Below are 13,544 nucleotides of genomic sequence, written 5' to 3' on the forward strand. Positions count from 1 at the left end.
GCGCTGTCCATGAGGGTCATCGTTGATGGTTTGCATTTTGACCTTTAATACTGGCTCAGCTCGAAACCAGGATAAAGGAACCGATCTAAAGCTAATAGACACCGCATTTGCATCTACTTTCTTCTCTTTTGGTTTCGGCGTCATGATACCAACATCGATTAAGGTTTGTATTTTGTCTTTTAAGACATAACACGCCTTAGTGGGATGGTGGACCCTTCTATGATATGCACAATACTTCAGATCGTTAGTCTTCTTCGCTTCTTCCTGGTTTGTGACCGGTGGAAGTTTGATCCTGTTGTTGTCTAAAAGATATTTGAAGATAACTGGTACTTCATCATCCTTAAAAGAATACTCCTTCAGGAATTTGGGCTCTGAGGTCTTAGGCTACCTCGGAGGCTGTTGATTTTGATACGGTGCTAACTGGAAAGATGACTGTTACGGTTATTGTTGTTACGACTGTTATGATGTTTGATGCGCATCAACAGCAGTTGCGGACCCTCTTCCTCTGCCTCGAGAGTTAAAGTTCTAATTTTGAGGATTATTTGGTGGCTGACCCCTCTCTAACTTCTTTCTCTTAAGAAAGCGTTCCGCTTGTTCACCTCTCACTTTCAATGGTGGCTGACCCCTCTCTAACTTCTTTCTCTTAAGAAAGCGTTCCGCTTGTTCACCTCTCACTTTCAACTCTTTCCATGTTTTAGAGGGTACAACCCCCATGACTTCTAACACATCCAACGACAAGTTATTATGGTATGTCTGTAGGATGAATTCTTCTGTGAGTGGATCTCGGTAGTTTACCGCTTTGTTCCGGAATCGTTTGACGAAAATATCAACCGACTCTCCATCTTTCTGCTTCTCGTCCAACAAGGTGCCAATAGAAACCTCAGTGTCATCATCAAAGAAATTGGTGAGGAACAACCCTTCCATATCCTCCCAGCTAGTGATACTCCTAGGTTTAAGGCGTCGGTACCAATCGAAGGCAGGCCCACGGAGGGTTCCTACGAATGATCGGACCATCAAGGCTTCATTTCCGGATATTGCGCCAAGATGTGACTTGAAATAGATCAGGTGCTGAGTGGGTGAACCCCTACCATCAAAAGGAGTAAAGTTAATCAAAATAAATTTTAGGGGATAAGGAATCAGATCCCACTCCCTCGGGTACGGGTATGGAATGCCCGTTTTCTTCACTTTTTGGGCCGTTATCAGAGCATTGACTTTGCTCTTGAGATCTTGCATCTCCTTGTCTTCTTCTTCACTCTTCTTCAAGTAGATTTGAGGAGGTTGAGTAGATGATTTAGCCGTACCGCTTCCAGAATAGTCCTTATCAAGAGGAGGATCAGAAAAGATAGTCTCATCTTTTTCATTATCAACCTCAGTTATACGTACAGGTATAGCATTACGCTTGCTGGATTTCGCCTTTTGGCTCGATTCCGGTTGGTGTTGTTGGGCCTGCAAATCTCGCATCTGCTGCATTGTTAACTCCATTTCGGTTTTGATTTCAGCTCTAATTTCCTCACGTTATTTAGCCAATGCTTCCTACAGTATCTGAGCTAGTTGATCCGGCGTGATTGCAAATGATTCTCTGACTTGCCCAACACTGGACGTGGTATCGTCCGATGCAATGGCAGAACAAGTATCTAATAGTTCCTCATCTGAAGATAACCCTTCGTGCATTCTCTTGTAGTCTCGATGTCGGTTGGCTCTTCGTTGTAACCGCGACATCCTTTGAGAGAGACCCTACTCAACTCTCCCTCCCGGAGAGAAATCAGGGTCAAGGTTGACTAATTGTTGCTTTCCTTTACCGGTCATATTAATAGTGACCTCAAGGAACTCATCTTGTTGAGTTACAGGTTTCTTCTTGTTAAAACGCCTCATTTTGGGTTTTGACGCTTCGATGGAAAGTCTTTGAAATACAGAGACTCTTGTTGGCTTAGTTTTGGAGCAACCGCATTCTGTCAATACTACCTTAATGAGCCTCTCGCAGGCGCAATGAGATTCATCTTCTCGAGCAATTCTTTTTCGTGAGTTATTATTTTGATAGTACAGCTCATCATTATTGTGATTTGAGCAACCTATCCTTTGCTTTTGAGCCTTGTTAACATGCACAGGATGACTAGTTGTCGCCTCTGGGCGATCCAAGGTTGAATTCTTAAATCCACCCCCTTGCGGGCATGGAGTCTTCATAGGTCCTAAACGAGAGCGAATTGGTATTTTCTCATTTTGGACTTGTGCAGTTCTGACAGGAGGATATTTACGACCCCCTGCATAATAAACCACTAAAGGTTTATTTGCTGGATCCGAGTGTTCTTTGATTGGGGTTTTACCTCGATCGTTAGACAAAGAACCGAGGCGATCCGCCATTGTGACCTTAAATTTCGACAGGTCGGGACTGGCCCAAGGCTTCACCGGTGACGCAGCAGACATATTTGTAGCTGACGGACCAGAAACGGACGTTGATGGGGTCGAAGTGCTTTTATGAACTTCCTCTTGACTTCGGCAGGGATTAGTGCCGCGGTTAAGAGATGTTCCACCTTTCTCTAATTTTTGTATATGTTTGGTTTTGGGAAACCAAACTTTACTGTTTTTTGGTGATTTCTCAGACACCATTTCTTTCTTCATTCCTTGCATCTGTTGACGAAGGGCACGGGCACGAGCTGCCTTCATCTAACGCTTTTGTATACGTTCTTTAAGGGTCGAACGGGCCCTTTTGACAAGAGTTCATTCCTCCGTCGTAAGTTGTGTAGAAATGTGATTAGTTTGTCGTTGAGGCAACTGGATCACTTTATGCTTCCTCGACTCTAGGTCCGCATAGTAATGGACCCCATCGGTTTGTTGTAAGGCCTTAGCCAATTGACGAGCACGGCGCTGACGTTGTCTCTGACGAGCTCTTTTCGTTGGTGCCGGTGGGCCGTGATTCAATGACTCCTTAATTAGTGCAGAGTCACTTGGAGCAGAGATGTTGTAGGCAGATTCCTTAGCAACGATCGGGAAAGAACCTTCACCTGCGGTCTTCATCGGAATTGAAGACTGGAAAACTTTCTTGGAAGAGGAAATCTTTCTGCATTTGCGAGGCGAGGAAGATTTTGAGGATGAGGATGACAGATACTCCTCGAATTTTGCTTGATCGAATTCATATTCGATCTCTTCATTGATCACGATCTTGATCGGCTACGACACTATGACCTCGGCAGCGAGACCGTTGGCTCCCACTGTGGTCGCTAGTTTGTTTTCGTCGAAAATCATTTTTATTGTCGATTTAGTTAAACTTCATTCCTTTATAATGAGTTACAATAAAAAAATAAACAAATTACAACTTTCTTAGAAAATAACACAGAAATCATTTATCGACTCCTGTTTTGTGGGACTTTGCCTGCGTCGGGAGTGCTTTGGCTCGTGGACCACCGATTCACAGATCATGAGGGTCTTTGATATCCTTCCTTCGTTTAGAAGCAAGAATGAAAGTCAGTGAATATCTTATCAAAGTAAGACAATCACTCTTCTTAAGATCAAGTCAAAGCTCGAATCTCAAGGAATCACACAAAGAACTCAAGTTTTACTGTTCTGTCTGCTCTCTATGCTCCTCTCTGCTCCAATTTGCTCCAATTTGCTCGATCTTTGTAAATAATGGCCCTAGAGGGGTATTTATAGCCTCCTGAAGAAGTTCAACTAAAAATACAATGTTTCGAAGAAACTGTGCGTGCGAGACAGTGTTTACTGTCTCGGCGGCCAAGACTATTTTCCGAGATAGTATTTGCTGTCTCGGCTCCCGAGATAGTAAAATCTGTCTCGGAAAATCCAAACTGCCCAATAGTTTCCATTATAACTGCCTTTCCACGTTTTAAACTCCGTTATTTTGATAGTTATTCACGTGATTCTCGCCCACGATGTTTCCCACGTTCTTTGACAATTAATGGACACGTGTCATGCAGTTATTTCAATAATTTTTAACCGTCTCAGAACTGTTTTGCGTGCGAGACAGTAAACACTGTCTAGCGTGTGAGACAGTAAACACTGTCTCACACGACGAGACAGTAAACACTGTCTCGCAATGCGAGACAGTCTATACTATCTCGAGTGTGAGACAGTCGGCACTGTCTCGATTCTTTTGAGATATTGTAAGATCGTCTTTTGTGATCTTTGGATGACCTTCTCTTTGTTTGGATATCTATCAGCATTTTTTGACACCTACAATCGCTTCCATAAGTTGTGGACGAAACCGTCTCTATTGTTGTTTGACAGGTTTAACATTTGGTTTTATGTTAAGGCTGTGCATCGCCACATTTGGATCAAGTCCTGGCATATCTTCATAATTCCAAGTGAAAACATCGATATATTCTATAATGATGGTGATCAATTCTTCTTTCTCATCTGATGGAAGATTGTTGCTAATAAATATAGGTTTCAGATTGACTTCATCACCCATATTGATTTGGACTACTTTATCTTCAGTAGAAATTTCCCTCTGTTCAAATCGATCACCATATTGAACATTCATATAATGTATCCAGGGATCTTCCTATGTGGGCAATTAATCATCTTCTTCTATTGTAGAAGGATCGATCGTGGCCATGTTCGACATAAAGCCTTTGAACATTTCTCCAATACTAATGTGAGAATCCCAATTTGAGGAATTGGACGAATATCGATTTTTATTTGTTAGTTGGTCGATGACTTGCCAGCAACATTCGTCATCAGATGACGAGATATAACCCAAACCCCTGCTATGGATGTAGTAATTATTAGGTTTTCCTTTTGGTACATAGGCAGGACGGGGTGAAACCCTGGCACCTTGACCAAAATGAATACCTTCACCAAGCGTGAGGTCGTATCCTTGCTTCTTCATGTAGTCACTTGCTTATGAACTATATCTAAAGAAGTGTCGTCCATGCCCTTCATCATCAGTATTGGTTTCTAAGAAGAGATCGGAGGGTGGGGACGACTCTCCTATGGTTCGGTATCAGCTTCAGTATCAGCTTCTTCTTCGATGTCCATACCATGGGTCGATGGTTAAGTATCAGACTCAGCATCATAAAGAAGTGAGTCAGTAAAGTAATTTTCTAACCTTTTAAATGATTACTTATTCGTGACCACCGTCTTGACCTCGTTGTTAGTGTCAGCATATTTTAGACACTGATGGAGAGTGGAAGGAACTATAACACTACTGTGGATCCAAGGGCGACCCAACAATAAGTTATAAGAAGTCTCTGCATCAATCACATAACAAGTGACTTCTGGCTTCAAATCTCCAAGTTGACACTTCACCCGGATTTTTCCTAATGGTTTAGATCCACTGGTGTTGAATCCGTAGATAATGGTTCCCCTGGAGGCTAATTTGTTGGTGGGAATTCCAAGGTGGTACATCAACCGAAGTGGCATGATACTGATAGCGGAACCTGGATCAACTTGGATCCGATTGACAACGCTTGAGCCAATATATCCGGTGAAGTATAAAGGCTATCATGTTTTGAATTCTTCACTTTCATATCCTCTTTGGTAAAAGCAATGCAAGGAAATTTCATGGCCACCAAGTTATAGTGTTGAACTGATGACTCTGGCTCTTTAGGGATCGGCTTAATCTGAGTGAGAAACACATCAGAATCAGCCAAAGCTTCTTGTAAAGCTTCCCTGGTATCTTTTGAAAGGTGCAGCAACTCATATAGAGTAATTCTCGCTAGGATATTGGCTAATTGAGCCATGATATCGAAACGATATAGAGTATTCGAACTTTCCGATTTATCTCTTCCAAATAATCGATTGAAACGAGACTGCTTTGGAATTTGAACTTCTTTGCGCTAAGGTTCCTTTTCCTTTTGCTTAGCCAATTGTTGAGGTTTTTCAACCAGTATATGGGGAGTTGCAACCACCCCCAGCTCGGCTAAAGTTTTAGAAGGTGTGGTCTTTACCACCCCCTGCTCGGCTAATTGTTCAGAGGCACTTGGATAGTTAAAGTGGTATTCATTTCCACTCCTGATAGCAAAGGCTTCATGCTCTTCCTCAGAAAGTGGTAAAGTTGGGATTTCTTCATCATTTTATTTAGGAATTTCCAATGCTCTGTAACAGTACTTCTCTTTTCCTTTGCCTTTCAATTTCTTCTTAGAAGCGGATGTCGTCCACAATTTATCTTCAATCAAATCAGGATGAACCCAGAGGATTTTGCTGTTTGGAGTTGCATATGACACAAGTCCCTTTTGATGCTGCCCGTGAGGATCATCGTTGACGATTTGCATTATAACCTTTGACACAAGTTCGGGTTAAAACCACGACAAAGGAATCGTACCAAAGCTAATAGATACTACATTCGCGCCTACTTTCTTCTCTTTCATCTTTGCAGTCACAATACCCACGTCAATCAAGCTTTGTATTTTGTCTTTTAGGACATAACATGTCTTGGTGAGATGATGGACCCTTCTGTGATATGCACAATATGTAGGGTCTGTAATCTTCTTGCGGTTATTGTTGCGATTGTTGTTGTTGTTACGGTTGTTGTGACGTTTGATGAGCATCAACAGCAGTTGCAGCTCCCTTTCCTTTACCTCGAGTATTATAATTATGCTTTTGAGGATTAGCTGGTGGCTGACCTCTCTCAAGCTTCTTCCTCTTGAGAAAGCGATCGGCCTGTTTACCACGTACTTTCAATTCTTTCCAAGTCTTGGAAGGGACAACCCCTATGACTTCTAGGACATCCAAAGAAAGATTGGTATAATATGTCTGAAGGATGAACTCTTCAGTGAGTGGATCTCGGCAATTCACCGCTTTGTTTCGGAACCGTTTGACGAAGACATCTATGGTTTCTCCATCTTTCTGTTTCTCATCCAGTAAGGTGCCAATTGAGACCTCGATATCATCATTGAAGAAATTGGTAAGAAACAATCCCTCCATGTCATCCTAACTATTGATACTCACAGGCTTCAGACATCGGTACCAATCGAAGGTAGGCCCACAAAGGGTTCCTACAAATGATTGTACCATCAAAGCTTCGTTTTCGAAAATTACACTAAGATAAGACTTGAAATAGATCAAATGTTGAGTAGGTGAAACTCTGCCATCAAAAGGAGTAAAATTAATTAAACTAAATTTTGGGGGATAAGGAATCGAATCCCACTCCCTAGGATATGGGCATGGGATGCCCGTCTTCTTCACTTCTTGAGCCGTCATCAAGGCGTTGACTTTGTTCTCAAGATCTTGCATTTTCTTATCCTCGTCTATATCCTTCTTAGTGTGAGTTTAAGAAGGTTGGGTAGACTATTTGACAGGATCACTCTCAGATTTATCTTTATTAGGAGGAGAATCAGCCAAGATAGTTTCATCCACTTCTCCATCACTATCAACCTCAGTTATCCGAACAGGTATAGTATTATGCCTGCTAGACTCAGCCTTTTGATTTGATTTCGGTAAATGTGGATATTGTTGAGCCTGCAAATCTCTCATCTGTTACATCATCAACTCCATCTCTATCTTTATTTCAGCTCTGATCTCTTCCCGTTGCTTGGCCAATGCTTCCTGCAACATCTGGGCTAACTGATCAGGTGTAATTGAAAACGATTCCCTTGCTTGTCCTACACTGGACATTGTGTCATCAGAGGTAGCTGCAGAACAAGTATCTGAGAGTTCCTCATCTGAAGACAACCCTTCATACATTTTTTTATAATCTCTACGTCTAGTGGCCCTTCGTTGTAGCCGTGACATTCTTTGAGAGAGGCCTTGATCAACTTTTCCTCCTGGAGAAAAATCAGGATCAGGGTTGATTAAATGTCATTTTCCTCTATCGGTCATATTGATCATGACCTCTGGAAGCTTATTATGTTGAATGGCAGATATTCTTTTGCGAAAACGCCTCAGCCTGGGCTTTGACGTTTTGGTAGAAAGTCTCTGGAATACAGAAACCCTTGGCGGTTCAATTTTAGAGCAGCAGCACTAAGGCAACACTGCTTTTATAAGATTTTCACATACACAATGAGGGCTTGTTTCTCAAACAGTTCTTTTTCATGATTTGTTTCCACCCTTAGTTTGATAGTACAACTCGTCAGTATGATGACTAGAGCAACCTATCTTCTGTTTTTGTGTTTGAACCTTGTTGACATACATTGGATGACTTATCGTCGCCTCTGAGCGATCTAAGGTTATATGTTTAGATCCACCCCCTCACGGGCATGGAGTCTTTACAGCCCCCAAACGATAATAAATTGGAGTTTTCCCCTCCTGGGATTGCTTTATCCTGATAGGAGGATACTTACAACCCCCGGTGTAAGAATTTACTCGTGGTTCATTCACCAGACCCAAGTGTTCTTTGACTGGAACTTTGCCTCGATCATCAGGTAAAGGACCAAGGCGATCCGCCCTTGTGATCTTGAATTTTGACAGGTCGGGACTGACCTACGGCTTCACTGGTGACGTGACAGATGTGGTTGTAGTAGACTGACCCGAAATGGATATCAATGGCGTTGAAGAAGAGGCCTTGGAAGCCTTTCTTTGGCCGAGACAGTTATAACTGTCTCGGGTATAGCCCCATTGTCTGAGACACTTGCAAGTGTCTCGGATATTGCTACTTTGTCCGAGACAGTTGCAAGTGTCTCGGATATTGCTACTTTGTCCGAGACAGTTGCAAGTGTCTCGGATATTGCTGCTTTATCTGAGACAGTTGCAAGTGTCTCGGATACAGGATGTATTCCGATGATTTGATTTTTGCACAAGTTCAGATTTTAGAATCCAAACTTTGAGATTCTTTAGTGATTCTTTAGACACCATTTCCTTCTTCCCTTATTGTGTTTGTTGACGAAGGACATGGGCACGAGCGGCGTCTGCACGGTGCTTTTGTATGTGTTCTTTAAAGGTCGAACGAGCCTTCTTGACAAGAGTCCATTCCTCTGTTGTAAGTTTAGCAGAGATGTGAGTGGTTTGTTGTTAAGACAACTGAACCACTCAATGTTTTCTCGACTCTAGGTCCGCATAGTAACAAACCCCGTCGGTTTGTTCCAAATCCTTAGCCAATTGACGAGCATGACACTGACGTTGTCTCTGACGAGCCCTATTCGTCAGTGTCGGTGAGCTTTTGATTCAATGACTCCTTAACTGGAAAAGACTCATTTGGAGCAGAAGTGTTGCAAGTAGAATTCTTAGCAACGATCGGGCTAGAGTCTTCACCCGTAGCCTTCATCGGGGTTGATGACTGAAAAACCTTTTTAGAAGATGAAATCTTCATGCATTTGCGAGGCGAGAAAGATTTTGCAGATGAGGATGACAAATAATCCTCAAACTTTGCTTGGTCGAATCGTAACTCAATCAGTGATTCAACCGGATCTTGAATGAACACGCGCTGCCTAACACGACGGCTCTGCAACCAAAGTGAGACTGTTGGCTCCCACTATGGTCACTAGCGTATTTATGTCAGGAACAAGTTTTGTTATAGAATTCATTATAACTATTTATTGATTACAATGAATATAAAAGAGTGAGCTTCGTGCTTTGTAAAACTACTCTTTATAATAAAAATTAAATTACAAGCTCCTTAGAAACTCATGCAAGATCGTTGTTGGATCGCTGCTTGCGCGGGATCTTTGCTTGTGTCGGGGGTGCGTTAGCCCTGGACCACTGATTCACAGATTCTGATTGAACCGTGAAGGCTATTTGGAGATTCTTACTTCATTTAGAAGTAAGAAAAAGGAAATGAATATCTTATCAATGTAAGATAAGCACTCTTCTCAAGATCAAGTCGAAGCTTAGATCTTAAGGAATCCCAAAGTTATTGTTTGCACTCGAATTTGATGAAGACTCTCTCTTTCTTGAGAAGAACGCTCCAAAATGCTCAAATTCTCTGATTAATCTGCTCTCTCTGCTTTGGATCCTCGTCAGTAATGGTCCTAGGGGGGTATTTATAGCCTTTAGGAAGAATAACTGAAGTTAGAAGTCAAAAAGGAGTTACGTCGAAGAACTTCTATTTCCAAGATAGTTGTAACTGTCTCGGAAGCATGATAAGCTTCCCATTTCCGAGACAGTTACAACTGTCTCGGAAACGTAGCTCTCTTCTGACCATTTTGTAAGTGCTTTAAGAACATTTTAAGGCCATGATTCCTGCGGTTGTGAGCGTGATTCTAGCTTGTAACTGCTCTCCCACGTTCAAACACGATCTTTGGCAGTTATAGGGCCACGTGGCACGCACAAATCTTAAGAAAACCACCATTCTCTCTCCTTAGCTTCCAAGACAGTTGTGAGTGTCTCGGAAGTGGTGGACTTCCTTCATGCTTCCGAGACAATTGTAAGTTCCTCGGAAGTGGTGGACTTACTTTATGCTTCCGAGACAGTTGTAAGTATCTCGGAAGTGGTGGACCCCTTTCATGCTTCCGAGATAGTTGTAAGTGTCTCGGATGTGGTGGACCTCTTTCATGCTTACGAGACAGTTGTAACTATCTCAGAAGGGTGTTGGCTTCTTCGTTATTTCTGAGGTTGTTATAATTTTCTCAGAAACTATGATTTCCCTTTATACTTCCCATGCATGTTTTATGCCTTGAAACTCGCGTGATGTGCTTCTTGATACACCCCTTAGTTGATTTTTTAACTTTGGATGATCCCTTGTAACCGAGATGATGACGTTTATCGCCTTCTCCCTGTCTTGAGCTGTGTGTGATGATTTATAGGTAATTTTTGATGCCTACAGTAGCGATCGATTCCTGAATCTCTTTATGAAGTTATTGACAGATTCCCCTTTTCTCTGCTTTTCAGCTAGCAGAGTGGCCATCGACACTTCCGTGTCGTCATCAAAGAAATAGGCCAAGAACAATTTCTCCATGTCAGACCATGATTTGATGGAACCTGTTCCAATTTGCAGAACCATTCGAAGGCCCACCCCCTTTAGGATTTTGATGAATAGCCGGGTGAGGATAGGATCATTTCCCATAAGAAACCATGTTTAAGACAGGAAGTAGTAGATGTGTTGTGAAGGAGATCCCTTGTCGTCAAACTGGACTAAGCTCATGGGTATGAACTTTGCCGGGTAGGGGACCATATCCTATTCAACTAGATATGATCTGACCACCCCCAGCTCAGTCATATTTTTCTGAACTTTCAAGGCGTTGAGTTGACTTTAGAACACGTCGAACCTCTTGTTTTGGGGATTACCACTATCATGTGATTCAAGGTGTCGAGTTAACTTTGGAACGTGTCGAACCTCTTGTTTTAGGGATTACCGCTAGCACGTGACCTCTTGTTTTGGGGATTACCGCTAGCACGCGATGTTCCTTCCAAAGACCTGGATGAGGAGTCTGAAGATGGCCTGGGATTATCTTCTCCTTCTGTCATTTGAGGACGAGTAGGTTCTCGCTCTTTGTTCTTTGAGGATTTTGGGGAGGTCCGCTAAGTCTTCTCACTCAAAAGCTGCTCAGATTTGCCCCAACATCTCCTTCATGGAGTTGATGGTTGCTTGCTGCATGGCAATTGCAGCTTGTTGCTCCTCTAGTCTTCTAGCTACTTTGTCAGGGACTTTCGCCACATGCACTTTTGCATGTCCGCCCTGAACTGAGCTTGAGGCTTGAGATGTTGCTATTGCCGAGCAATCACCATTGTCGTTGTCAGAAACAAGTGCTAATTGCCTGTAATCAAATGGAATGGCAACCCCCGTTTGAGTGCGAGTGTGCTGATAGACACCTTCATGCTCGATGGGGAGGCTTTTCAATCCCTGTGAGAATTCAGGGCCTGAAGAATCTTAATTCTTTGTCTTAGATTTCCCTATCACATTGACGGTCGTAGCTGGGAGATCCAAGTCGTCAGATGCTAGTCTCCTCTGATGATTGCATCTTTGGCGAGGAGGTCTAGACTCTAGTAGTTAGGAGAGCCTTTCGAACACTAATGGTTTTGGTGTTTCGGTACACCGACAGTTAGCGAGTACCGCTGTAATGAGCACTCGTAGTGGCACTGAGGAGTTGCCTCATGAATCATGTGCTTGCGAGTTAAACACTCTCTAAGATCCCCCGTAGATTGATGGTGACAACCCCCGACATCAAAAGGACCAAACAAGCAATTGTGCAAAGAAGGTTCAAGAGGACACTCGAAAAATTTAAGTGTCGATTTTTAGCGAGCTCGCCTTGACAGGTAGGGCTACCTAGTCTAGTGATGTTCATCTGTTGGGCGAGTTTGCGTCTGTTGGTGAGGCTCAGCCACTCGTTCATTCAGGCGAGATTCACCTGTCTGGTGAACTATTGCCTTGCCATTTTGGTGACGGCTCGCTTGCATGCGAGGTTGCATAGTCAGGCAAGCCTAGTGAGGTTCGTTTGTGTAATGACATTCGCCTATAATATGAAGTTCGCCTGATGTGCTTACTTCGCCAGATTTGCAAAATTCAATAAACGAAGCCTGCCTGAATTGCTGGGTTCGCTAGATTTGGGTAGTTCGACAGGTTTGAGAACTTCGCTAGTAAAGTGAAGTTCGCCTGAACCACTGAGTTCGCTAGTTCAGGAAACTTGGTGTAGTTCGCCAGAACTAAGAACTTTGCATTCATTGTTGGCTCTTTTTAGTCTTGAATAGTAATTCAGGCTATCATAGGAGATGAGGGCACGTTCCCCGTGGCGAGCGAGAGCTTGTCGTCACTATTGCTTGGCCCTCTTTGAGAGAGGAGCGTTCACGTCGACGGTGAAGGAGTAATCCGTGCCAAGACAAATTGTCGTCTCCTCAGGAACAGAAGCTTGTGTGGATTGCTTGAAAACCCATCGAGCAACCCCTTATCTTGCATTCTTGGCCTTTTTATTAGCTTCAATTGACTTGGGAGAGGTGGAACCCCTAGCGCTTGCTCGGGTAGAGCTCTCAGGCACGATAGCCTTATCCGGTTAGGGCTGGGCCACACGCACTACTTTGCGACATTTGCATGATGCCTTGCCACTAGAAGAAGCCAAAGACAAGCACTCTTCATACTTCACTTGATCGAACTCTATGACGAGGGACTCAATAGTCGTCCCTGTAGCAATCTCGTCAAATTACACCACCACCATTTCGTCTGAAAGAATGGTATCTCCCACTGTGGTTTCCATCTTCTGTTTATTGTAAAATGAGATCTCAAAATTTGTATTGATTAAATTGTTTCTTACAAATCGAAATTGCTTTTACACAGAAGCAAAGAGAATTGATTCGATCTCTCTTTGTTTAATATGGGTTCTTTTGGGGGTAGGATGCCTCTCTCGATGCTCGTGCCGATATTTTTTCCCTTGGACGATTTGAACGAGATTACAAATGAACAAACTTCAGCGCGTGGTAGAAGTTTGATTAGAAGAGCTTGATCACCCGAGCTTGAATACCAAAGCCGAATGCACAAGAAGTTTGATTAGAAGAGCTTGATCACCCGAGCTTGAATACCAAAGCCGAATGCACAAGAATGCAAGAGTTCGGTTCTTTTGAATCTCCCTCAAAACTTCCGTAGCCAAAAAGTCAAGAGCCAAATTTCCTTTCTCTATAGCCATTTGTGACTTTTTATAGAGAAGAAAGATCGCAACTACCTCCTTAGAACGTGGGAAGTGGGTGTAACCATTCCCACAATTCAAGTAAGCGGTTTCTAATCGTTCAGGCGA

The sequence above is a fragment of the Asparagus officinalis genome, chromosome 4, assembly GCF_001876935.1.
Source record: "Asparagus officinalis chromosome 4, Aspof.V1, whole genome shotgun sequence".
Taxonomy (NCBI): Eukaryota; Viridiplantae; Streptophyta; class Magnoliopsida; order Asparagales; family Asparagaceae; genus Asparagus; species Asparagus officinalis.